Here is a 27,688-nt window from a genome sequence, read left to right as displayed (position 1 = left end):
AACTGTTTTGCTTTTCACAGACGCTTTTCCCACGGAAAGTGTCTCATACACACAGGCCCAAAAAACCTCCAGCTCAATAGCTTGCACAGTTCTTTTATTGATCCCAATAATTCCATTCTCCAACAAATTCCCCGTTTTTCTTTTGTGCAAGCAATGCTGGAGGGATCGCAGATGTAGTGACTTTGTATATTATCTACTGCAAGCATCGGGAGGCAAGGTGAACAAACTGCCAGTTCTACAGTAATCAAATGCTACACAAAAAAAAACTAGTTATAATTTTAAAGCCTAGCAACTTTAATTATCCCTCTAAGTTGAGACCGTCTTCTTCTATAATTATGTAGTTAATTGATGTAACTTACTTATCTATTAGTGAAATGGGAAAAATAATTAGAAAGACTTAAACAGCATAAACCTTTAAACCTTTCACAGCCGTGGCTGTGGCCTAATAGCAGAAGATCAATAGCTACTTAACTTTATATTATTACATGTCTAACATTAATAATACACACTTAACTTATTAAGCACGTGCAAGGCTATATTAAACTTAATGGCTACGTAGCTTTGACATCACTTAAACTCTACACAACTTAACTTAGCAGAACTTAAAATTAACTTACTTAAACTTAACTTTGCTTAAACTTAACACGAATTAACCTTAACACTACCTAAACGTTATGCAACTTAACCTTATCACTTAAATTCTCCAGAACTTTAAACTTAACAGAACTTAAAATTAAAGAACTTAACAGAAATCAACCTTAATATCACGTAAACTTAACAGAACTTAAATGTACTCTTATTTCAAGACATTCAAAAAGAAACAATTTTTTCACTTTACTGCTGAGTTTGGTATTATACTCAAGCTCTCTTATTACAACAATCACAGGGTATCTGAACTTGGCCTCTATGGATCACTAAGCCACAGCTGAAGCAGTCCTTGACATAGGGTAAAACCCTTATTCAGAGTCTATGGGTAGAGGGCACAAAGGCCTTTTCAGGCTGTCCTCCTCAGGCGGATGCAGCTCTGGATCCAGGGTTGGCTCTGTTTAATGCAGGCTCTGCCATAGCACGAGTCCAGCGGCTGGGTACCCACAGAGGTCCTGCTGGGGTAAGCACGCACACGTACCCCTTGCCCGAATATCGAACCTCAGCGGGCCCCTGCCAAATCCCTGTAGCTGGGTGCCTATACATCACATAAAAAGGTTTGATTACTTTCCTTTTTGTTTCTACAATACCACTGTGGAGATAGGCAGGTGCGGCGTCATTATCCCCAAACAAACACAAGTAATTTAATACGTACAAGGCTTTTGTTAATTTTTCCTGCACATCTGAAATGTCTCTGAACTTGGCTAAATATAACTTCAGTGTCTGATTAGCACGCTCCACAATAGCTTGCCCTGTAGGTAAATGAGGGATTCCAGTGACGTGCCGCACACTCCATTGCTGGCAAAACTTTCGCAGCCGCTCGCTAATGTAGGCAGGACGGTTGTCTGTCTTGATCTGCTCCGGCACCCCCATCACGGCAAAACAGCTGGTCAGATGTCGTATCACATGAAGGGCCTTTTCACCTGTTTGTGCTGATGCCCATATAAACTTGCTGCAAGTGTCTATAGTGACATGCACGTACCTCAGTCTGCCAAACTCAGGAACATGGGTCACATCCATTTGCCATAGTTCATTTGGGCCCAAACGCTGGGGATTAACCCCGATACCGAGACCTGGGCCATGATGACTGCATGTAGGACATGCCCGTACTATTCCTTTAGCTTCTTCCATGGTAATGTCAAATTGTCTGTGAAGGCCTCTGGCATTCTGGTGGAATGTGTTATGGGCTTCACGTGCTTTTGCAAATTCACTTAATGGCACTGTCACAGAGACTAACTGATCTGCATAGGCATTCCCTTCGCCCAGGCCCTCTGTCCATAGATGACTCCTGACATGTATTACGGCATAGGCACACGATCTCTGCCCAATAGCTGAATGAAGCTGGCGCAATAGTTCAAACAGACGCTTGTTGTTTATGTCTTTGATCCTAGCATCCTCTATCCGTTCCACAATGCCAGCAACATACAGCGAGTCTGTTACTACATTGAGTTTAACAGACAACCATCGTTTAAAGGCCCAGACCACTGCAGCTAATTCAAGGGTCTGTAAAGAGTCTCCAGGTTCAGCCTCTAGTATCTGATGACACCATTGTCCTTGAACCTGCCAGGTCGCAGCTGCTCGTCGGGACTTCTTTCCAGCATCAGTGAACACGGTTACTGCTTCCTGCAGCGGAAGCTTACTCCTTTTGGGAATCTGAATCCATGTATGCTGTGTCATCCATTTCAGTATCGGAGCCTTGAGTGATTGTACTTCAATCTGCTGGGCATTGCTTAGCAGGCTAATCTGCAAAGTTTGAGAGTTCAGTAGATACCACTCGAGCTCAGCTCTTTTCATTGGCAAGTAGATCCTTCCTGGCTCTTGCCCAGTGACTTGTATTATACGGGTGCGGCCTTTCTGTATCAGTTCCACCACGTTATCAATTTTCTGTTGCAATGTTGTTTTAGGCTGTAAGCTGGTAAGCATCCATTCCAAGACCTTAATCTGCTCCCCCGGTTTCTTTTTGCACTGAGTCAGTGCACCAATAAGTTGAGTCTCTCCATGGAGGACGGTGAAGTCGACTGGGATATCAGCATCCATTCGATCAACTGCCCTGTCTGCAATAACAGTTCTAATTCGCTGAATAGTATCCACCTGTTCTGGTGTGGGCTGAACAGGCAGGGAAGGATCAGTCCCTTTCAGGAGGGGCCGCAGCACCTCCAGATCCTCGTTACTGATGCCGACAACGGGTCTAAGCCACTGCAGGTCACCCAAAAGTTTCTGTGCATCTTTCAAAGTTGTGAGATTAGTTTAATTGCCGCCTTCTGTGGCCTGATTTGTGACTCAGTAATACTCCACCCCAGATATTTCCAAACAGGCGTACGCTGAACCTTTTCGGGTGCAACGGTCAGGCCATACCGGTTCAGCTGTCGGGTGAGCAGGAGCTCCTGCTGGGGGGTAATAGGGTCTGGCTGAGTGATCAGTATATCGTCCATATAGTGATAAATGATGGCCTTCGGCCATTGCACTCGAACAGGCTTCAATGCAGCATCAACATACATCTGGTACAAGGTGGGACTGTTCTTCATCCCCTGTGGAAGTACTGTCCATTCATAGCGAGAAGCAGGTCCCTCCCTGTTTATTGCAGGGAGAGTAAAAGCAAAACGATGCATATCATCAGGATGCAATGGGATGGTAAAGAAACAGTCCTTTAAGTCCACTATTAACAAATGCCAATTCTCAGGCACAACTGCAGGATTGGGAAGGCCAGGCTGCAGGGCCCCCATAGCTTGCATCTGAGCATTAATAGCACGCAAGTCATGCAACAGCCGATACTTCCCAGATTTTTTCATGACCACAAAGATGGGTGTATTCCATGGACTCGTGGACGGTCGCAAATGTCCTTGACTTAACTGTTCCTGCACCAGTGCATGAGCTTGCTTCAGACTTTCCTCTTTGAGCGGCCACTGCTAGATCCACAGGGAAGCATTTGTAATCCAGTGCAAGGCCATCGGGAAAGTCAGTGCAGCGGCCGCTACCGAAAAGGCATATCAGTGGTCAGCACAAATCCCAGCTGGTCAAGCACGTCTCTCCCTATTAAAGCATTAACCTTCTCGGGCAGAGGCATCACTGTAACAATAACAGATGCATAGCGTCCGTCTAGTATGACTTGAAGTCGCTCCAGGCTGCGTTGCACCGAAACAGTGCCCCCAACACCTGCGATCCCCCCTATAGCCTGTTGAAGGGGCCAATGCGGAGGCCAGGATGAATTGGCCACGATTGTCAGGTCAGCACCAGAGTCCAATAGTGCAGACAGCGTTATAGAATCACCATCACGAGTGAACACCACGGTAGCAACCGGCCTCTGAGCTAGTGGGAGGGTGAGAAGAGCGAGGCTCCCCGTTGAACCGAAGTTCCCGGTACCCCGCTCCGGCGTTCCCTCGGCTATGTCTGCAGCCAGGTGAGGCAGAGGGATTAACTGAGCGACCTTGCTATGTGCTGGGATGTGCACAGGTGGAAAACGAGTCTGAGCCATGATGCAAATTTCCCCTTCATAGTCCTTATCAATTAGGCCGGGCAATACAAAAAGTCCTCTCAGGCTACTAGAAGAACGGCCTAACAGCAAAGCTCCATAACACTGTCCATTAATAGCCAGAGGTCCCTTAATCCCAGTCGGAATGCTCTGGGGCCGGCCGTCGATTAAGGTCACATCTACTGCTGTTGCCAGGTCCAGGCCGAGGCTTCCTCGGGTTGCTGGCTGAAGGCAGCCGGCAGGTTGCAGGGAGCTGCGGAGACTGGCATCGCTACCACAGGGGCCGCTGTTGGTGTCCGCACGCCGCGACCCTTCGCGCTCAATCTCCCGTTTCCCGACTTCTTCGGGCAGGCTTCCGTGGAGTGAGTGTTGAGGTTACACACACGGCACCATAGTCGCTGGACTCGACGCTGGCGTTTTACATGCCCTCTCCGGCCACAGCGGTAACACTTAACTTCATTGGAGGTAACATAGCACCCATCTCTTGGTGCTTCTACCCCTTTCAGGGGGGCAAGGGCTGCAAAGGCTTGCGTGTGAGCTTGCAGGAGATCTTTCCCTACCGCCTTAACAGCTTCTACTAACATTGCCTGTGGCCCCACTGGCACACGGCTCATCCTATCCAGCATCAGCTCTACCGGTGCATCAGCAGGCAGGGTAACTAGGATGGACCGGGTGTACGAATTGCAATTCTCCATAACACACGGCCTTAACAATGGTCCTTTCATAAATTCCTATACATCCGAATTATGTATGGCATTAGTAACCCTATCAACAAAACTCAAAAAGGATTCATCCCTGCCCTGTTTAATCGACAGATAGGAAGGCTGGAGGGGTGCTGTTTTTATAAAAGACATTGCCTGCCGGGCAAGTCTCATAGCCTCCAATAGTTTTTCTGGTCCCACTTGCACCTGCATTTCCACTCTGGCAAACTGCCCAATACCCATAAGCTGTTCTACCGTAACCCCATGTAAGGGGTCCTGAGCGTCACGGTGGGTGTTAGCAGAGGCATCACAAAGGCGTTGCCAGTGCGCCTGCCACAGCATAACCTGTGGGGGGGTCATAATCATCCTTACGATAGTTTTAATATCCTCCGGGCAAAGAATGCCACAACCCCATACATAATTCAGCATCTGCTTGGCAGGCTCACTGTGCAGCCCGGACTCATTGACTGTGCCCCGCAGATGAGTTAACAATTTCCAATTTACCGGACTATATTCTCCTACTACATTACCCCCAGCTGCTTGGTACATTACCGGAAAAGCAGCCGCATCCCCGATCGCCTCGGGGAGACAATAATCTCCATTTTCAAGGGCCGTTTCTATGATCTTTTTCCAATCAACCCGAGTACACGTTAACACAGGGGTGTTACATGCACCGTGATCATTAGTTTCAGCAGGCTCTGGGTGACATCTACTGGCCTCCGGGCTTAACTGTTTGTCGCCGGTGTTCGATAGCTCAGCCTGCGTCTGCACCAGAGGTGCAGGAGGTGCGGTAGGTACGGCACCCGATGTCGGATCTGTAGAGGGTTTCACAGGCACGGAACACCCCACCGGCGGCGTGGGAACATAATCGCTCCTGAGCGTCATTATACCAGGCGGGGGATCACTGCCGCCTAAGTGAGCTGTAGCAACTGCCGCTACCTGTTGCTCAACCCGATATTGTGTCAAACAACTAAGGGCCGCTTTCCATGGCTTCATTAACTTCTTGGCTTCCTTATTATCGTCGATAACCCAAAACCACAAGCAATCACCATACTCCTTCCACTGCTGCTCCTGAAACAGCGATCCCGCTTCCCTAAAATACCCTCTTGCCATTCCAAACTCCACTAAACGCACCAATTCCTTATTAAGGTTTATATCCTTAATTCCCTGCTTTTCTAAAAAGCGTAAAAACACATTAAAGGCTGCCTGAGTTTCCATGACCGCGTCAACCACAAACCCGCGACTCAGGGCGAAAACACAAACCGCATAAACTATACCCGCGGATAAAACCGCGAACCCGCCTCCAGCGCCAGCCGTATCCGCGATCAGCGCGAACCCGTGCCTCAGCGCAGAAAACAAAACCGCGGACAAACCGCAAACTAAAAACCTAAAAACCCGCGGACTACTCTGAGACCACCCGCGCCTCTGCACGCCCCAAGCATCAGGGTACTGCAGCGTCCAGGCAAGCCTTTAGCAGCCAAGCGGCGGACTACCGATGTTAAGGTGGCCCAGGCTAGAGGTCGGCCAACCCTCCACACCCGCCGGCGCTGCCCCGGCACCGCATTAGGCTCCCGCCAGGTCAAAGGGAATAAAATACCAGTCCCAGTCCAAATTCCGAGTTCCGTGTTCGAGTCCCGTACTCCGCGTTCCAAGTTCCGAGTTCGGTGTTCCAAGTTCGGTGTGCCAGGTTTGGTGTCCCTGTTCGGGCGCCAGATATCGGAAGCCGCGGCGGGACGGGGAGCTCGGATCCCCGGCGGGGGGAGAAAAACAGACACCAGCCAATATGGTTGAAAAATACACTCGGATTTATTAGCAGTCTAGAGGCACTTAAATAGTATACCAGCTTGTTAGCTTCTAAGTGGCTTACTTATCAGGACATATTTCTATTTCTACACAATCAGACTACATTGGCAGTCTTCCACAGTCTTGTTATGTTCAAAAGAATGTTGTCCTTGCCTCCCCATTGCACCTGCAAGTACAGCACTCCCTGAAATTTCTCAGGCTGAAACTGTTTTGCTTTTCACAGACGCTTTTCCCACGGAAAGTGTCTCATACACACAGGCCCAAAAAACCTCCAGCTCAATAGCTTGCACAGTTCTTTTATTGATCCCAATAATTCCATTCTCCAACACGGAACCTCTTCCCCAAGCTAACAGTGGAACTGGACCTTTCCACTGACCGCCATGTACATCTTTGTATGTAACTTCTGGGTAAACTCTTTCTGCATCAGCGGTCTGACCCAGGAGTCTTTGATGTGCTGTTAAGTCATCTCTAGTGGAGAGATTCAAAAACTTTAAAACATAGGTTGCTTTGTCAAGCTGGTCTTGAGGGAGCATACCTATTGGTTTCCCCCTTTTTTGTTTTAGTAGCATGTTTGTCAATGTATAATGGGCCCTTTCCACTACAGCTTGCCCTGTTGAAGAAAGGTCGATACCTGTAATGTGTTTGATACCCCAAGTGTGGAAAAATTCTTGTGTTTTATGAGATGTTGTATTGATTTTGCATGGCCTGGTTTTTTGTAGTGGGGGGGCCACAGAGCTGGCTTCTGTGAGAAGCTGCTGGAAGCTTCCACCATGTCCAGCAGAGCCAATCCCTGATGGCTCTGAAGATGGACAAGCTGCTGGCAAAGCCTAGGCCAACGAGAGAGGTTGGTAACTCCTCTGTGATATCATATTTAAGAAGAAAATCAAAACAAAGTGCACAAAGTTTTTCTTCTAGTCGGAGAAGAGGAGGAGGTGAGAACATGTGAGGGAAAATAACATGATGAAACCAAGGTCATTGAAGGAGGAGGGGGAGGAGGTGCTCCAGGCACCAGAGCCAAGATTCCTCTGCAGGCCGTGGTGATGACCATGGTGAAGCAGATTGTCCCCCTGCAGCCCATGGGGATCCACGGGGGATGCAGAGATCCACCTGCAGCCTGTGGGGGAGGCGCCCACGCCAGAGCGGCTGAATGCCTGGAGGAGGCTGTGATCCAGTGGAAGACCCAGTGGAGAGAGAGGGTCCCTGCTTCCAGGCTGGAGCAGCCTGTCCTTGGAGGACTGCACCCCGTGGAAGACCGACCCACATTGCAGCAGTTTTGGGAAGACTGTTTGCCCATGGGGGAAATTCACGTTGCAGCAGGTTTGGGAGGACTGCTGCTCGCAAGAGTGGACCCATGCTGGAGAAGTTCATGGAGAACTGTCTCCTGTGGGAGGGACCCCACAGCCTCACAGGAGAAGGACTCCTCTCCCAGAGCCACGGAAGGAAATCTTGGTGATGAACTGACCAAAATCCCCATGCCCTGTCTCCCTGCGCTGTCGGTGGGAAGGAGGGAGGGGCTTGGTGGGAAAGGGTGTTTTAAAGGCCTATTTTACTTCTCATTATCCTCCTCTGATTCTGTTAGTAATAAATTCCCTTTGCAACTTTAAGTTGAGCCTGTCTTGCCCTTGGAGTGTTTCTCCTGGTCCTTTTCTCAACTCATGAACCCTTTGTTAATTTTTTTTCCCCTCCCCTCTGTAGAGGAATTCCTTGTGGAACAGGGGCATATGATATCCCAGGACAGTCTGACCAACCCAGGGTTACTGTGGAAAAACCCCTGAACTGGCCTCAGGCTGCAGGCAGGCCTGGAAGACACCTGGCAGTAGGCAGCCTTGAAAATCCTTGGCAAAGTTACACACTGGTCAGCTCCCCTGCTGCTTAGAGGCTGTCTCGTGGGAATAGGGCATGAATCTTTGCAAAGTAGATATAAATTAGTGAAAGTAAACAATAAAGTGGAGCACGATGCTCAAATCGTATCAGTGTTCGTGTCGTGACTCTGGCCAGCTCCCCTGCAGGCGGAACCCTCCCCCTGCAAAACTCCTCTGCCCAGCTATGGCAGGGAAGGGTGAGCTAGCAACTCTCATGGGTGCCTGGTGTTGGGCCAGTGTCAAAGCACAACAGATGTATATCCAGGTCCGTTATCTGTTTTTTTCTGTTGGGGCATTCCCATCATGCTAAAAGCACGTAGCCAATGTCGGGTGGCATCTCTTGACTTCTCACCTTTGTGTGCTGTTGCTACTATGCCTTTGGGGTGACTTTATGATGTGTATCCCATATCACTGCCCTATGCTCAGAAATTAATTTTTGTGCCTTTAAACTGAGCCTGAGAGGGGGAAGGAAAACTGAGCAAAATTTTTCAAAGCAGTTTGCAGCTTGTTCAAGGTCACACAGAGATAGCGACTTTTTTTTTCTGCTGCAGCAGGAGAGTGAGACGGAAGGGAAGCACCGGGCTTGCTTTTTCTTTCCAGCCAGCTTTTGGCAGTTTCTTTTTCCTCAGCTCCTTTTCCTTCGGAGAGTTGAACTTTTGTTTTCCTGGGACTTCGTTTTTTTCCCCTTTTTCTTTCTGCTGGAGAGTTTCAACATCAGAATACATTGGGAGGACTTTTCCACTGAGGCCTTGGCCCTGGAGGTGGGCCCACTGTGGATACAAAAAGGCTGCTAGCAAGGATTTTCTTACTATTTTCTAAGTCCGTGAGAGACTTTTCTCTCTCACAGAAGAGGTAGCAGAGTTATGTAAACAACCAAACACCTGCAGCTTTGAAAAGTCTTGTTTATAGTACAGTAGAAAAATATTTTGACAATGGATGTTTTGTGGGGGTCTCCTCCCCCCGCCATGTAGCCCTGGGAAGAGGGGCCCTGAGGGCACAGACACACGGGGTTTCCCTGCCCCTGGTCAGCCTCGTTCCCCATTGGTTGGTTTGTGTTCCCCTGCGCGGGCAAAAAGGAGCTCGGGTCCTGACTGTAACAGTTCCTCGGCAGATCCCGGACATGCGGCTGGGGAAATAAACATCTCTGAAACATCTATCAAGAATCGGTCCATATATATTTCTTTTCCACGGGACTCCTGGTTTGATATAGGCGTGTTACAGCATATCCCACTGTAACAATGTTTTAGGATTTTAGCCAATCACCCCCAAGGGGTGACTGATCCTTTGTCCAATTAGACTATGATGAAAAAAGTCTATAAAAGAGTTTGTAAAATAATTAAATAAATCAATCTTGCTGCACAATTCCTGCCTGCTGGATCTTCTCTCTTCCTCCTCCCTATGGCTGCGGGACATGGTGATATACCCTAGGGCCTAGGCCTGCGGTAATAGCCCACCACCCCATCCCAGCTCCAAGGAGGGGGAGGGAGAGAGATCTATGAATGGAGTCTCAAATTTTCCCAGGTTTCTCTCAGCAGATCGAGAGGTTTTATTATTTAGCATCATTATACCTTTTCCTGTGTGTTTGTTAAATAAATAGTTTTTATCTCTTTCACTTTCCTTCGAGGAAAATTTATTTTTCCCAAATCTGGTAGGGGAGGGCTAGTTGTGACCTGCCTTCTCTCAGAGGATATATTTCTAGATTTGGCCAAACTGGCACAATCCTGAAAATGTATCAATGGAAACATGGACATATTTAAAAGTCCCAAAGCTCGATATGTGTGTTACATCTGTTTGCCAAATGTCATTAGGCTTCAACTCTTGTGGGTTTGTACCTAACATTTGCAGCAGAGAAAGAGTCTGTTGACATTGCGAGCAAGTATTCACTACATCCCGTGCTTGTGGCAAAGTTAGACTGAACTGTTTAGCTAGTGCTTGGGCATTTTGATGATAGAGATCATAAGAAAGTTTTGCCTGCCCTAATTTCTGTGGTATCCTGACTGTCATGGCGAGGGCATCCACCCTTGCATTAACTTTCACTATAGGTCTAGGCAGAGTGGTATGTGACCTAAGATGCCGAATGTAATATTCATGAGACCGGTGAAGTAAAAAGTTGTACAGAGTGGTTAATAACACAGAAAGATCTTTGTTAGAGACTTTCTTCAGGAATGAGTGCTCAATTCTCTCAACGACTCCTGTAACATAAAGAGAATCACAAACAATGTTAACAGGTTCCTGTGAAAAAAAGGCAAAACACTTCTACCATGGCCACTAGTTCAACTAGCTGGGTAGATCCAAGTTGAAAGGTTATCGAATATTCCCACTGTCCCTTATCATTTTTCCACAGGGTTACAGCTTTGTGTGTCTTTCCTGATCCATCAGTGAAAACAGTCTTTGCATCAGGGATAGGCATCGTTGACTATAATTGTCGGAGTTGAAAGGGAAGTTCTTTGAAGGACTGTACCAGGGCATGTCAAGGCATCGTGTGAAAAAATTGGCCATTGTAGTCCGCAAGGGCAATTTGAAATGACAGTGAGTCCCTGAACAGATTCTCTAATTCTGCTGCAGTAATAGGGAGATGTATCATTGCCAGTTCATATCCTGTCAGGCTCTGACATCGGAGTCGTCCAATCAACAGTAGTTGAATAAGCATGTCAAGTGGTTATAGTTTTTGAAAAGGTGTGTGTCTTGGGGTGACTTTATGATGTTGTATCCCATATTGCTGTTCTATGCCCAGAAATTAATTTTGTGCCTTTCTATGCCTTTAAACTGAGACTGAGAGGGGGAAGAGAAAAAACCCAACAAAACTCTTCAAAGCAGTTTGTTTTCAAGGACACAGAGATAGAGATAGTTTTCTGTGTTCAGCTGCGGCAGCAGAGCAAGAGTGGAGGGAAGCAGTCTGCTTGCTTTCCAGCCAGTTTTTGGCTACTTTTTCTCCAGAGAGAGAGTTGAACTTTAATTTCCTGGGACTTTGGGGTTTTTTTTCCCTTCATTTTCTTTGGACTTGACACTGACCGTGCTGTAATTACACCTCCCCTGATGAGGGAGAAATTTAAAGTCTTTGACAGGAGTGTGTGAGACCAATAGGGCTATCAGCCTTCTGTGCTTTCAGATAGTTGTTTATTAAGTCTTATCAGAGAAATAGATCCACTTAATGTGACTGTCTTGGGGTGACCTTATGATGTGTATCCCATATCGCTGCCTAGGCCCAGAAATTATTTCCTGTGCCTTTCTATGCCCCTAAACTGAGCCTGAGAGGGGGAAGGAAAAAATTGAGCAAAACTTTTTCAAAGCAGTTTGCAGCTTGTTCAAGGTGACACAGAGATAGCGTTTTTTTCCAGCTGCGGCAGGGGAGGGAGGAGGCACCCGGCTTGCTGTTTTTTTTGGAGTCAGCTTATGGCCAGTGGTTCAGCTTCTTTTTCTCCGGAGAGAGACTGAGTATTGAGGAATGGTTAGAGGATCAGGGGCATGGGTCATTGATAGAATTATGGGATCAATAAAAGAACCGTACAAGCAATAAACCTGCAAGCAAAGATTAGTGTGAGAAACTGTCTGCAGGAAAAAATCCCTGTGTGAGAAACAGGCCTGGGAACAAGAAGGGAGTTTGAGGATGTACAGCTGTGCAGATAAGACCCGGAGAAGGGGGGGGGGGGGGGGGGGGGGTAAACTCTGAATTCTTTTAATCATAACATAACTAGTAGAAGCTTGCCAATGTAGTCTCATTATGTAGAAGCAGAAATGTGCTTTGATAGGTTTTAAGCCACTTAAGAGTTAACAAGCTGGGATACTATATAAGTGCCTCTGGATTGCTAATAAAAGGAGCTTGCTTTTATCAACCATATTGGCTTGGACTGCAATTTCTCCCCCCGCCGGAGTCCATGGACCCTTTTTTCCAACATTTGGCACCCGAACTCGGACTGGCACTTTGTTCCTTTTGACTCGGCGGGAGGCCAACTGGAGCAGTGCCGGCGGGCGTACGGATCAGCAGCTGCGGGCCGGTGCCTGATCCCAGCCTGGACGGCCCGAACAGCGGGGTCCGCCATTTGGCTGACAAGGGCAAATCTGAAAGGCTGCACGAACCTGACATCAGGGACAGCACGGTAAGACGCGGAATTGCAGATAGATACAGAGTGCGCCTTTAGACGCGGAGTGTGGGTTGGACGCAGGTTGCGGTTAGATGTAGTGGGTGCGGTTGGACGCAGATTGCGGTGAGACGCAGGCTTGCGGTAGTGTAAGAGACGGTCCGAAGATCCCTCATCTGCCTCACAATCATCGCCGAGGACAGAGACTGAGCACAGGAGTCCTGGCCTGGCTGAGGTGGGATGTCTGCCAAGTGTTGCCTACGGGTGTGCCCACTGGGAACTGGTACGCATTCCTGCAGAAAATTAGTGCAGGTAACAATGGACTGCGCTGTCCTTGCTGCCCAGGCGGGAAGGACTGCGCAGAAGCGGAAAGGAACGACCTGTCCTGTACACCTGTCCTGCACACCTGTCTTGTGCGTCTGTCCTGTACCTGTTTCCCAAAACAACGGACCCCATAACAACAGCTGTAGATTTCCCCACCTCTTGGCCAGTTGCCCCTCGCTTCTGAAAAGGACTATAAAGGGACTTTCTGAAATAACCAAGTCCGAGATCTCCCCACGGAAGGAAGACGAATCTATTGTCAGAAGACCAGGAGGACTTCGTCTCATCCGTTGGTAGCTATTGCCCCCCTCTTTTTCTTCCTCTCTACTTTGTGTTTCTTTCTCTCTCTCTTTCTCTCTTCTATTGCATTACTGTGTTGTGGGCACTTAATAAAGGTCCACTGTTTTGATTAAAACTGAAATCTCTTGTGTCCTTCCTTTTACACTCTGAGATCTATAAACGAACCATCACGACCCCCGCTTGCATTAGCGGATCGTGACAGGAAAGACGCAGTTGTGGAACCCGAGGTGGCCCTTGGTTTATTTTTACGATTTTTAGAAAAGCGGGGAATTAAGGAGATAAACCTTATTAAGGATTTGGTGGGGTTGGTGGAGTTTGGAAAGGCAAAAGGGTATTTTAAAGAGTCAGGGTCGCTGTTTCAGGAATAGCAATGGAGAGAATATGGTGATTGCTTGTGGAATTTGGTTATAGACGAGAATAAAGAAGCTAGGAAGTTAATGAAGCCATGGAGAGCGGTTACTAATTGCCTAAAGCAGGTAGCAGCAGTTGCTACAGCTCATTTAGGTGGCAAAGACCCTCCACCAGGTATAATGACACTCAGGAGCGATTATGTTCCCACGCCACCAATAGGGTGTCCCATACCAGTGAAACCCCCTACAGATCTGACACCGGGTACCGTATCTACTGCATCCCCGGTGAGAAAGCAGGCTGAGTTATCGGACAGCGACAAAAAAGAGTTAGGCCAAGAAGCCGCTAGATGTCGTCATGAGCCTGCTGGAACTGAAATTGGCAAAGTATGTAACACCCCTACGTTACAATGTAATCGGGTTGATTGGAGAAATATCGTAAAAACAGCCCTTGAAAATGAAGATTACGAACTCCCCGAAGCGATGGGAGATCCGGTTGCCTTCCCGGTAATATATCAAGCAGGTGGGGACGAAATAGTAGGAGATTATAGTCCTGTAAACTGGAAGTTGTTAACTCATCTGCGGGGCACAGTCAATGAGTCCGGGCTGCACAGTGAGCCTGCCAAGCAGATGCTGAATTATGTATGGGGTTGTGGCATTCTTTGCCCGGAGGATATTAAAACTATCGTAAGGATGATTATGACCCCCCCACAGGTTATGCTGTGGCAGGCGCACTGGCAACGCCTTTGTGATGCCTCTGCTAACACCCACCGTGACGCTCAGGACCCCTTACATGGGGTTACGGTAGAACAGCTTATGGGTATTGGGCAGTTTGCCAGAGTGGAAATGCAGGTGCAAGTGGGACCAGAAAAACTATTGGAGGCTATGAGACTTGCCCGGCAGGCAATGTCTTTTATAAAAACAGCACCCCTCCAGCCTTCCTATCTGTCGATTAAACAGGGCAGGGATGAATCCTTTTTGAGTTTTGTTGATAGGGTTACTAATGCCATACATAATTCGGATGTATAGGAATTTATGAAAGGACCATTGTTAAGGCCGTGTGTCATGGAGAATTGCAATTCGTACACCCCGTCTGTATTAGTTACCTTGCCAGATGACACACCGGTAGAGCTGATGCTGGATAGGATGAGCCGAGTGCCAGTAGGGCCACAGGCAATGTTAGTGGAAGCTGTTAAGGAGATAGGGAAAGATCTTGTGCAAGCCTAGACTCAAGCCTTTGCAGCCCTTGCCCCCTTGAAACGGGCGGAAGCACCAAGAGACGGGTGCTATAATTAGCCTAATGAAGTTAAGTGCTACCGCTGTGGCCGCAAAGGACACGTGAAACGGCAGTGTCTGGTACAACGAGTATGGTGCTGTAACTGCAATCTCAATACTCACTCCACGGAAGTCTGCTGGAAGAAGTCGGGAAACGGGAGACTGAGTGCGAAGGGTCGCGGTGCGCCGATACCAATAGTGGCCCCAGCAGTAGCGATTCCAGTCTCCGCAGCTCCCTGCAACCTGCCGGCTGCCTTCGGCCAGCAACCCGAGGAAGCCTCGGCTTGGACCTGGCAACAGCATTAGATGCGACTCTGATCGACGGCCGGCCCCAGAGGATTCCGACAGTCATTAAAGAGCCCCTGGTTATCAATGGACAGTGCCATGGAGCTTTGCTGTTAGGCCGCTCTTCTAGTAGCCTGAGAGGACTTTTTATATTGCCCGGCCTAATTGATAAGGACTATGAAGGAGAAATTTGCATTATGGCTCAAACTCACTTTCCACCTGTGCACATCCCAGCACATAGCAAGATCGCTCAATTAATTCCTCTGCCTCACCTGACTGCAGCTATAGCCGAGGGAGCGCAGGAGCGGGGGACAGGAAATTCTGGTTCAACTGGGAGTCTCGCTCCTCATACCCTCCCGCTAGCTCGGCAGCCAGTTGCTACTGCAGTGTTCACTCGTGGCAGTGATTCTATAACATTGTCTGCTCTTTTGGACTCTGGGGCAGACCTGGCAATTGTGGCCAATTCATGCTGGCCTCCGCATTGGCCCCTTCAACAGGCAGCAGGGGGGGTCAAAGGTGTCGGGGGCACTGCTTCAGCACAACGCAGCCGGGAGCGAATTCAAATTATACTAGACAGACGCACTGCATTTGTTGTAGTCACAGTGATGCCTCTGCCTGAGAAAGTTAACGCTTTAGTAGGAAGAGACGCGCTCACCCAGCCGGGTTTTGTGTTAACCACTGACACGCCTTTTCAATAGTGACCACTGCATTGACTTTCCCGATAGCCTTGCAGTGGATTACAAATGCCTCAGTGTGGATCGAGCAGTGGCCGCTCAAAGAGGAAAGTCTGCAGCAAGCTCATGCGCTAGTGCATGAACAGTTAAATCAAGGACATTTGCAACCATCTATGAGTCCATGGAATCCACCCATCTTTGTAATTGTCCTGGGTTGAAGTGTATTCTATTACCATCATGAACTGTGGAAATTAGGTGAGGCAGTGTTTCTTTGCCTCCTCCCCCCAGAATATCTTGCTGTTAATGGCCCATCATTGTCCTGCTGCATGACTCAGAGATAACTCCCTCCGGGCCATCTTCTGTTAATGAGCCTAATCAACACTTGGCCTCATGACTCATTACCCTATTGTGAGATGCTCCACCCAGAGGGAGGAACCAATCATCCCATCGTGGATATAATCTGGGACTCTGAACACCAGAGACACTCTTTCCACTGGATTTCCAGAGGACAGGAGCTACACAGCCACCACTGGACTTTCTGAGGAAGAGCAGACCCCTTCTACTACAGGATCACCACTTCAGAGGACTGCAGCCTCCATTCTACCAGACTGCTACCACCACCCTGCCTAACAGGGACTCAGGTTGTATCTTGACTCTGTCAGTGTTTTCTTTTACTTTCTTTTCCTTTCCTTTAATTTCCATTAAATTGTTATTCTGACTTGGTGCCTCCCACTGGTTTGTTTTCAAGCTAGCACATATTTTGGCGCCCAATGTGAGGCAGGCTCTGAGAAAAAGTCAGAATTACAATTTTGTATAAACAGAAACCTATTCACCATGGTGCTCAGCTTGTCTACATGGGTACTGTATCTTGCTCTCTATATTTTCCCTCACATGGGGAACTACCTGCCTGCTGTGTTACTCCTGTTCAAACCAGGGAATGGTATGAGAATTGCTTTATTGTTTTATTATGTCTATAGCATAATAACCTGCGAGGCGATGAATACCATTCGGAATATATACTCAGTTTTTTTTGGCTCTCCTAGTCTGGGCTCCTATGTCTGGGATCTCTTCAACAATCGCACCCAGCCCCTGGTGGGAGGAGTAGAGAGTGGTTTCTTCCAGCCTTTCAGGCCAGGCACAGCAGTTTTTGAAAATATTGAGTTCCCTCTGGATGTTAAGGATGGTATAATCTTCTTGTCAGTTCTATTATCTTTTTTCTTTATGGCCTGAATTGTGTACAGCATGCTTAGAAACAAAACACTACTTAGTGTGGTGCAACGTCTGCTTGCGGAGGGGGTAAAAAGGAGCAAAGCAGCAAATACCATGTCTACACAGACTGCCTCACAGAAAGGAACCAAAAGCAAAGCAACCACATCCATCTCTACGCAGACTGTCACAGAGGAGAAAGGAACCAAACGCAAAGCAACAGTGTCCATCTCTACACAGACTGTCACAGAGGAGAAAGGAACCAAAAGCACTGTCAGCGTCCCCATGCAAACCATCACTGAACCAGAACAGCCCAAACCGATTGCAGTTGCCCCCGTGCAGAAGAAGGAATCAAAAAGCAAGTCAGTCCACATAGTGACTGACGAGGATGCAGCAGGACCTTCGCACCCAGCAGAAGAGGCAGAGCCAGAGATCATCACTCGGCCACTATCCCTGGGTGAGCTGCGTGACCTGCGGAGGGAATTCACATGCCAGACGAACGAGTCCATCCTGACCTGGCTGCTCCGCATTTGGGATGCTGCAGCCAATGACACCATTCTGGATGGAAGTGAGGCCAGGCAACTGGGATCTCTGTCCCGGGATGTGGTCATTGACCAGGGGATTGGGAGAACCCAGGAAACTCTCAGCCTCTGGCGGCGACTGCTTACAATTGTAAGGGACAGGTACCTTTGTAAAGAAGACCTCCAGGTGCACCAAGGGAAATGGAGCACAATGGAACAAGGTATCCGGTGCTTGAGGGAATTGGCTGTGCTGGAGATCATTTTCTCAGAAGATGAGAGATTTCCTAAGAGCCCAGATGGTACCCAGTGCACGTCACAGATGTGGTTGAGATTCACATGCCTTGGACCAGAGATGTACTCCCGTTACCTGGCAACGCTGCAATGGAGGGAAGGTGAGGACAGGGTGGGTGTCTTGGTGAACAAACTGAGGCCTTACGAGGACACCATCACAGCCCCGTTTCACACCCATGTCTCATCCGTGGAAACAAATCTTTTGGCTGAGCAAGTCCGGAGTTTGATTGAAGAAGGCCATCAGAAATTGAAAAAGGAACTTAAGGAAGAGATTTATCACATCTCGCCAGAACCAACAAGAGTCTCTGCCATTAGGAGCCGGCGTCCCCCAACCAGGGAGAGACTATACACCCCACGAGGTAATCTCTGGTTTTTCCTTCAGGAACATGGAGAAGACATGAGTAAGTGGCATGGAAAACACACCTCCTCCTTAGCAGCCAGGGTATGTGAACTAAAAAGAGGGACAACTACCACAAGAAGCGCACCTAGAGTCAACATTGCTCTGGTCTCTCGCACACAGAACTCCAGACGGTATAGGAATGATAATATGACTGATCCTCTTGAAGGGACCTCAGGAATGTATTCACCAGAAGGGAGCAACATGCAACATGACCAGGAATAGAAGGGCCCTGCCTCTAGCCAGGTAGAAGAAAGGGATAATCGGGTCTTTTGGACTGTGGGGGTCTGATGGCCTGGCACATCTGACCCACAAAAATACATGGCTTTGGTTGACACTGGCGCTCAATGTACTCTGATGCCATCAAGGTATGTGGGAGCTGTTGCAGTGGGGATACTGCAACACGCCTATATCAAACCAGGAGTCCCGTGGAAAACAAATATATACGGACGGATTCTTGCTAGATGTTTCAGAGATGTTTATTTCCCCAGCCGCATGGCCGGGCTCTGCCGAGAGACTCTGCCACAGTCACAGGACCCGAGCTGCGTTGCCCGCGCAGGGGAACACAAACCAACCAATGGGGAACGAGGCTGACCAGGGGCAGGGAAACCCCGTGCCTCCCCTCCAGGGCCCCTCTCCCAGGGCTACATGGCAGGGGGAGGAGACCCCAACATCTCACCCATTTTATTTTAATAAAAGGAGAATGAAGACAACTGGATAACCATAACAAGAACTGCTTCAAAACAAAACAAGCCACTCTCCTGAGTCTTTAAATGTCCAAACAGATTCTGTGGAACATCTTAGGGCTGACAGAAGGGAGACAGAACTCTCTGGACATGCCTGTGGGGAAACTGAGGCAGGAGAGGGTTCAATCTCTTCCCTCCCCCTTTTCATCCCCCCATCGGCATCGGAGAGGAATTGTAGGGGAAACAATTGGCAAAGGCAGGGTTTTGTGAGGGGAACCATGGATGAAAAAACGGATTGGGAATACACTGGGGGTAATAGGACATAGGGTAAAAGGGAAAGGTGGGATTAGGAAAGGGAGACTGTAGGGGGGGTTTACAATGGAGATATTGTCTAACATGACTACGATTTTTTGCATATATACTGCCTTTTACAGGAACACCATCAGGCCCAGTGACCTGCGATGCTTGTAACCCTTTTCTACCTTGTATGATTTTGAATTCCACCACCTCTCCATCTCCCAAGCTTGGGATGCATTTTTCAGGGTTATTCTTTTTAATAGCAGTTCTATGCACGAATATGTCTTGCTGGTTATCACATCTTGTTATAAAACCATAGTTTTGTTTAACATTATACCATTTCACTGTCCCTAAGATCTTAGCTACAATGGTATTTTCCTTTTTCCGAGTGGCTGCTGTTTTCTGTCTCGCTGTGTCTTTGCTCTCTCTTTCGGTCGCTCCCGTGTTGGAATTATCGGCGCGCTTTTCCCAGGGTCGCGTTTGGGGCCGCGCGGGCCGGGCCGGGCCGCGCCGCTCCGTTCTCCGTGCGTCGCCTCCTCTGGTCGCAGCTGCGTTGCCACTGCCAGGCGCTGCATCTCGGCCAGGCCCCCGAGCGATGACCCTCCCGTGCCCTGCTCCAGTGCGCGTTTTGGCTGGGCACGGCTCCACTCTGCCGCTGCCACCAGCCGCCGCCCGCGCGCCGCCCCTCTCGTTCGGGCGCTCACGGGGCTCGCTCCACCACGCGCTGCACGGGGCCGGGCGGGCACTGCTGGGCCGCGCCGCTCCTGCCACGCCTCGCTCCGCCACCGACACTGTGGCCCGCGTGGCTCCGCCCGCACACGGGAACCGCCTCGCTGCTGCTCGCAGAGTGCTCGATGCACGTGGCCGAGGCCGCACGGTCCCTGAGCCAGGCTTCCCTTCGCCAGGACACAGCTGACATTGCTCAACAGTCTCGGTTATTAAATAATATTCACGAAAATATTCTTCCATCGGCATATATTTTGACTCAAATATTAACTGGGTCCAAACGGTCTTCCAAAAGCTCTTGGTAAGAATTAAATCCCAAGAAACATAGAAAAAGTCCTTAAACAACCATGCCAGGAAGTGTTTCAGTTCTTTCTGAGCTTGAATCAAGCTAAAATTTACAAACCATTGTTCAAGAATCATTTTAAGTTTAAGATAAATGTCCATATGCGGCTCTGAAAGCCAAGAGTCTTCCCACGGTTCCTCCATTGTTTAGATATGGAATAGCAAAACAAAACCAAGAAGAAGAATCCAAAGTTTCCAGGGTTTACTCACACAAAGTCGCTTAGGGACCGGGGATCGTTCTGTTCACAATTTTCCACCATATTGTTGCAGTGGGGATACTGCAACACGCCTATATCAAACCAGGAGTCCCGTGGAAAACAAATATATACGGACGGATTCTTGCTAGATGTTTCAGAGATGTTTATTTCCCCAGCCGCATGGCCGGGCTCTGCCGAGAGACTCTGCCACAGTCACAGGACCCGAGCTGCTTTGCCCGCGCAGGGGAACACAAACCAACCAATGGGGAACGAGGCTGACCAGGGGCAGGGAAACCCCGTGCCTCCCCCCCAGGGCCCCTCTCCCAGGGCTACATGGCAGGGGGAGGAGACCCCAACAGGGAGCAGAACCCATTTCTATTTCTGGGCTGACCGGAGGATCCCAGCAGCTGACTGTACTGGAAGCTGAAGTGAGTTTAACGGGGAATGAGTGGCAGAAACACCCCATTGTGACTGGCCCGGAGGCCCCGTGCATTCTCGGCATAGACTATCTCGGATATTTCAAGGACCCAAAAGGACATCGTAGGGCTTTTGGGATAGCTGCTGTGGAGACAGAAGATATCAGACAACTGAGCACATTGCCCGGCCTCTCAGATGACCCCTCTGCCTTGGGACTGCTAAGAGTTGAGGAACAACAGGTATCAATTGCCACAGCAACAGTGCACCGTCGGCAATACGGCACCGACAGAGACTCTGTGGTTCCCATCCATGAGACGATTCGCAAATTGGAGAGCCAAGGGGTGGTCAGCAAGGCCCATTCACCTTTCAACAGCCCTATATGGCCAGTGTGCAAGTCCAGCGGAGAATGGAGACTGACGGTGGACTACCGTGGCCCGAATGAGGTCATGCCACCATTGAGCGCTGCTGTGCCGGACATGTTGGAACTTCAGTACGAGCTGGAGTCCAAAGCAGCGAAGTGGTATGCCACTATTGACATTGCCAATGCCTTCTTCTCCATTCCTTTGGCAGCAGAATGCAGGCCCCAGTTTGCTTTCACCTGGAAGGTTGTGCAATACACCTGGAACCGACTGCCCGAGGGGTGGAAGCACAGTCCCACCATCTGCCATGGACTGATCCAGGCTGCACTAGAAAAGGGTGAGGCTCCAGAACATCTGAAATACATCGATGACATCATTGTGTGGGGAAACACAGCAAAGGAAGTATTTGAGAAAGGAGAGAAAATAATCCGGATTCTCCTGGAAGCCGGCTTTGCCATCAAAAGGAGCAAAGTCAAGGGACCTGCTTGAGAGATCCAGTTCCTGGGAGTGAAATGGCAAGATGGACGACTTCAGATTCCCACCGAGGTCATCAATAAGATCACTGCAATGTCTCCACCGACCAGCAAGAAGGAAACACAAGCTTTCCTAGGTCCCATAGGTTTTTGGAGGATGCACATTCCTGAGTACAGCCAGATCATGAGCCCTCTCTACCTGGTTACCCGCAAGAAGAACGATTTCCACTGGGGCCCCGAACAGCAGCAAGCCTTTGCCCAAATCAAGCCGGAAATCGCTCATGCGGTAGCCCTTGGCCCAGTCAGGACAGGACCAGAGGTGAAGAACGTGCTCTACTCTGCAGCCGGGAGCCATGGTCGGTCCTGGAGCCTTTGGCAGAAGGTGCCTGGTGAGACTCGGGGCCGACCACTGGGATTCTGGAGTCGAAGCTACCGAGGGTCTGAAGCCAACTACACTCCCACAGAGAAGGAAATCTTGGCCGCCTATGAAGGAGTCCAAGCTGCCTCAGAGGTAATCGGCACAGAGGCACAACTCCTCCTGGCACCCCGACTACCAGTGCTGGGTTGGATGTTCAAGGGAAAGGTTCCTTCCACGCATCACGCCACCGACACCACATGGAGCAAATGGATTGCACTCATCACACAGCGTGCCCATATTGGAAACCCGAATCGCCCTGGGATTCTGGAAATTATAACAAACTGGCCTGAAGGTGGGACTTTTGGATTATCTTCTGAAGAAGAGGAAGAGCAAGTGACTCGTGCTGAGGAAGCCCCACCATATAATGAGCTACCGGAGACTGAAAGACGTTTTTCCCTCTTCACTGATGGTTCCTGCCGAATTGTAGGCACTAACCGGAAGTGGAAAGCTGCAGTATGGAGCCCCACACGACAAGTTGCACAAGCTACCGAGGGACAAGGTGGATCGAGTCAAGTTGCAGAGCTTAAAGCCGTCCAGCTGGCTTTGGATATTGCTGAACGAGAGAAGTGGCCGAGGGTCTATCTCTACACCAACTCGTGGATGGTAGCTAATGCTCTGTGGGGATGGCTGGTTCGCTGGAGAAAAGCCAACTGGCAGGGCAGAGGGAAACCCATCTGGGCCGCTGAGATTTGGCAGGACATCGCCGCCCGAGTAGAGAAGCTGATCGTGAAGCTTTGACAGGTGGGTGCGCACGTACCCAAGAGTCGGGCTAATGAATAACATCGCAACAACGAGCAGGTGCAGGGAGCTGCCAAGGTGAAAGTATCACAGGTGGATTTGGACTGGCAGCACAAGGGAGAGTTATTCCTAGCTCGTTGGGCCCATGATGCCTCTGGTCATCAGGGGAGAGATGCAACATACCAATGGGCCCGTGACCGAGGGGTGGACCTTTCCATGGACAGCATTTCACAGGTCATCCACAGTTGTGAGACCTGTGCTGCAATCAAACAGGCCAAGTGGGTGAAGCCTCTGTGGTACAGTGGACGATGGTCAAAGTACAGGTATGGGGAAGCCTGGCAAGTTGATTACATCACCCTTCCCCAAACCCGCCAAGGCAAGCGCTATGTGTTGACCATGGTTGAAGCAACCACTGGATGGCTGGAGACCTACCCTGTGCCTCATGCTACAGCCCGGAACACCATCTTGGGCCTGGAAAAGCACGTCCTGTGGAGACATGGCACCCCTGACAGGATCGAGTCAGACAACAGGACTCATTTTAAGAACAGCCTCATCAACACCTGGGCCAGAGTGTTGCCCACCGACCACAAACACAAACCAACAGAGAGTCAGTTTATGCGGTGCTTTATTCAGGGCCCGGGGACCTGGGGACTAGTGTCCCAAATCAGGCTTCCCAAAGGCCTATCGTTTCACTCAGCTCTTTATACAGTTTCAAACATTGGCACACATACAAGATTTAATCTTCAAAGTAAAACATACATCACAAGGATTAACAATTGATAATCATACCCTAAGCCATATATCTTCATGGTTGTCTAGTCTTAGATAATGCTCAACGAGCTCCTACCACTGAAATCCCCCTTACATGCAACATATATCAACCCAGAACAATTTACTTTTAGACAGGTTCACCGTGCCCAGCTAATTCACTAACAGGTTCACCATGCCCAGCTAATTCACTATTCCTAACCTCCCCACCCAGTACATTCCATTCCTGTTTCCCCAGAGAACTATTTCTACACCTGAGGCCTTACAGCCTAGCAGAGCCTTAGCCTTACTACTTCTAAAATCCAATATCCTATCCTTTTTGTAACAAGTCCCCCCTTTTGAGCATCCTTCGAGCTTCTTCTGGGTTCGCAAGGATGCTCAACAATTCATGTCGCTGTTTCGCGATAAGCAGGAGGTGGAACGGCTGGTTCTGCCAGGACTTCTCTTCGCATTATCGCCTTCATTATTCGCCGAGTATGTTGACCTTCTTTGACAATCATTCCTAAAAGACACTTATATACTATTAAGGCAACTAAAATGATTATAACAATCATGATTCCATATTGTACAATTGAGGATATCCATCCGGACATCCGAATTCCCAGGGAGCTGAACAGTTCTCCAACCCAATTGTGTTCTGCCTCTTTCTGAATATCATTCACCTTTCCTTCAATCCGTTCTAATTGACTTATATCCTTTTCTACTTCTTGTGTAACATTCGGGATGTGAATGCAGCAATGGTCGTCTCTACCATGCAGATATCCACATACGCCATGCTCCTTCAACAATATCATATCTAGAGCCATCCGATTTTGAATTGTCATTCTAGACGTAGCTTGTAACTGCAGATTTAAGTCCTTGAATCCCTTCTTAGTCACAGCCGCTAACCTTTCTGTTTGTCCCAACAATTTGTACAACATTTCCCTGTTTCGATATGACGATATTTGTGCAAAGAGAGATTCTAATACCCACCCAAATTTAATTCCTGAAGAAGGTTCATGCCAATCTTCCCCTTCTTCTAACCCTATGTCCCCAATTTCCTGACTTATATCTCGCTTATGTCTTATTTGTATTTCTGAGGCCGTCAATTTTGTCGATTTCCAGAAAGGACAAAGAGTTGGAACTCCTAAAGTAATTTGTGTAGTTGGACCATCTACCGGCATATGAGTGGTCCAATGTCCATGACCCATTACCCAAACTAAATTTCCTGGAGCTCGGATTGATGTAGTTTTACAGTTTAACTCTCCTTCTGTATTTTTGTCTTTTATCGTGTGGTTATATCCCCTACATTCACAGCCAAATCTCAAAAGTACCTTTACCGGCAGTAGACTCACAGACTCACTTGGGCTGTCACAAGTGAAGACCTCAGTGCAATTCCAATCGGTCATCCTAGGTGCATCTTTCCTCCAACTATCCTGTCCTTGATAGGTCTTTGAGTAAGTTTGATTTTTCCGTCCCTTCCAATGAATACACCATTGAACTGTTCCTATATAACTATAAGTTTCCAACAAACTAGGTCCCCAGATTGTCTGCCATTGTTCCATGGTAGTTGTGTTTGTAACATTCTGGCATGTTATTTCAAAATATTGTTCAGTTGCCGGGACTTCTCGTGTTTGCCTCTCATCGTATTCACACCATCCTACTCCCTGGAATCTTCCGATTCTGGTAAATACAGCATTCGGAAGCTTGTAACAATCTGCTCGGGTCCTCGGGGTTTTCCTCCTTATCACATTTGTCTGATTAACCAATTTAGTTCGGATCCTAGTCTCCTTGGTACAACTTAAGGTAACTGTTCGATTAGATGCAGGCATGTCTGGAGCTGGTATAATTCCCCATGGTATAGGATCTCCTGCCGCATGGGGCAAAGGCAGACATGCAGTGATTGCTGATACATTTTGTGTTTGCCCAAAATCCCTAATTAAACCCACAATCAGATTCTCTGGTTTGGTTTGGATTTCATCCTCTGGTACCTGCCGAGTCACCCTTGTTCTTTCAACATAAACACTAATCATCCCGGTTGCCCACCAATCATCTCGAGCAACCCAACACCAGTATTGTCCATTATCTTGCTGTTCCAGGACCTCTTTAATTACTAACACTATTTCTTGGGGTTTTCTTCTAATTTGATATTTCCCTTGAGCCACCAAGCTTTGTCCTCCAAACCACCATTCATACTCAGTGTAGCTTTCGGTTGGTATCCTACATCTTAAAACCAAATCCTGCCCTTCCTTTGCGTTATATATTTCCTGTTCAGGCTTGATTCCTCGCTCCTGTTGTAATACCACTTCTACCTTCCTGACCCCATAACTTCCACTATTACCACAAATGATAACACAAAGGTATTTACCCTCCGATCTACCAATCTCTGAGTTCGTTATATTCAACCATCCTCTGCTCTCATTTCCCAGCGTCCACCAACTTGTCCCTTGTACCTGTGGATTCCACATTCCCTGTGTCGTATTCCATTTCCACCATTTCATTCTAATCTGTTTCTGACACCCTGTCTTAAATCTATGAGTACATTTTATTCTGAGGGGAGGTCCGTCCCACATATCTACTTTCCCATTTGGGAGATTCACCTGGACCTTATTTTCCGATTCTGTTTGGGAGATATTTAAAATGTCAAGATTTACGAATCCATAATCATAACTCCCTTTTATCCAAACCACACAAGCGTATTTTCCTGTTCTGGCCTTTGTTATATTGGATATCTGCAGGGTAATCCTACCTTTTTGCTGCTTCTCATCCCAGACCGTTTCTATTCCTTTATCTGGAATTTGATCCTTGGTAATCCATTTCCATTGTGCCTTGACTCTGTCCCATCCAGCTCCCTGATCATCGACAAACAAACATGTAAGATTTACATTTGAATTCTCCGGTACCCACACCCTTGATTCAGGTATTGTGATTTTAACAAAGGTTTCAACAATTATTATTTTACTCAAGAGTAACAACGACAGCATTAATTTTTGGCTTTGAACACCATTCTGGTGGGAGATAGGGGTTCCACCGACCATCGGGAGGGGACCTTTTTGACCCGTGTGTAATGGATCCAGCTGTTGATCCCGTCGACCTTGACGGCGGTGTAAGTTGTCATTATCACTTGATGGGGGCCGTCCCATGTTTCCTTCAGAGGCTCCACCGACCAGTTCTTCACGTAAACTTGATCTCCTGGGTGAATATCGTGAGCAGGAGTGTCCAGAGGTAACGGTCGATTCCACTCCAGCGTGGATCTCAGTGCTGCAAGGGTCTTATTTAAAGACAAAACATAATTTACAATCATCTGATCCCCAATTACATGTGGGTCCCCTTGATAGGTTACAGCATGATATGGTTTGCCGTACAAAATTTCATACGGACTTACCCCTATCCTTTCTCGTGGCTTAATCCTAATCCTCAGAAGGGCTAGAGGCAATGCTTGGGGCCACGGTATTTTAGCTTCTTGACAAATCTTTTTAATTTGATTTTTCAGAGTTTGATTCATTCGTTCCACCTGACCACTAGATTGAGGTCTCCAGGGGGTGTGTAAGTGCCACTGAATTCCCAGAATAGTAGAAACTTCCTGCACGATCCCTGCAGTAAAATGTGGTCCTCTATCTGATGATATTCCTAAAGGAACCCCAAACCTTGGAATAATTTCCTTGAGAAGGGTTTTCACTACCTCCTTGGCCTGGTTCGTCCTGCAAGGGAAAGCTTCGGGCCATCCCGAAAAGGTGCACACATAAACTAGTAAGTACTTGTATGCCTGAGATTTTGGTAACTCGGAAAAATCTATTTGCCAATAATCCCCTGGTTGTGGCCCTACACGTATTTTCCCCATTTGGACCTGTCTTCTAACCAACGGGTTATTTTTAATGCAAATCGGGCAGGTGGCATTTATTCTTTTGGCCATTGTTATCATCGAATTAGAGAGTACTATTTTCTTTAGATATTCTACCAATGCTTCTGCACCACAGTGGAGTTTGTTATGTTCAGTTTCCATGACTACTTTCATCAATCCTACTGGCAGTATAACTTGTCCGACCGGTGTTACATACCATCCTACAACATTCCTTCTTGCTCCAGTGAATTGTGCCAACCGTTCATCCTCC

The 27,688-nt window shown here is 48.2% G+C and overlaps 1 protein-coding gene across 2 annotated transcripts in view; it reads right to left on the bottom strand.

Annotated features, from left to right (window-relative positions):
* Positions 1–513: 513 nt before the first annotated feature.
* LOC138102742 (uncharacterized) overlaps positions 514–27,688 on the bottom strand; it is a 679,200-nt gene continuing 652,025 nt past the window's right edge. For both annotated transcript variants that reach the window (XR_011147509.1, XM_069000494.1), the window contains exon 2: positions 514–686. The gene's annotated coding sequence lies outside the window, so the exon portion shown is untranslated. The remainder of the gene's footprint in view (positions 687–27,688) is intronic.

Source organism: Aphelocoma coerulescens (assembly GCF_041296385.1).
Source record: "Aphelocoma coerulescens isolate FSJ_1873_10779 chromosome W unlocalized genomic scaffold, UR_Acoe_1.0 ChrW_unloc_scaf_1, whole genome shotgun sequence".
NCBI classification, from domain to species: domain Eukaryota; kingdom Metazoa; phylum Chordata; class Aves; order Passeriformes; family Corvidae; genus Aphelocoma; species Aphelocoma coerulescens.
The sequence above is the reverse complement of the archived record's forward strand: the minus strand, read 5'-3'. Positions and strand labels throughout refer to the sequence as shown.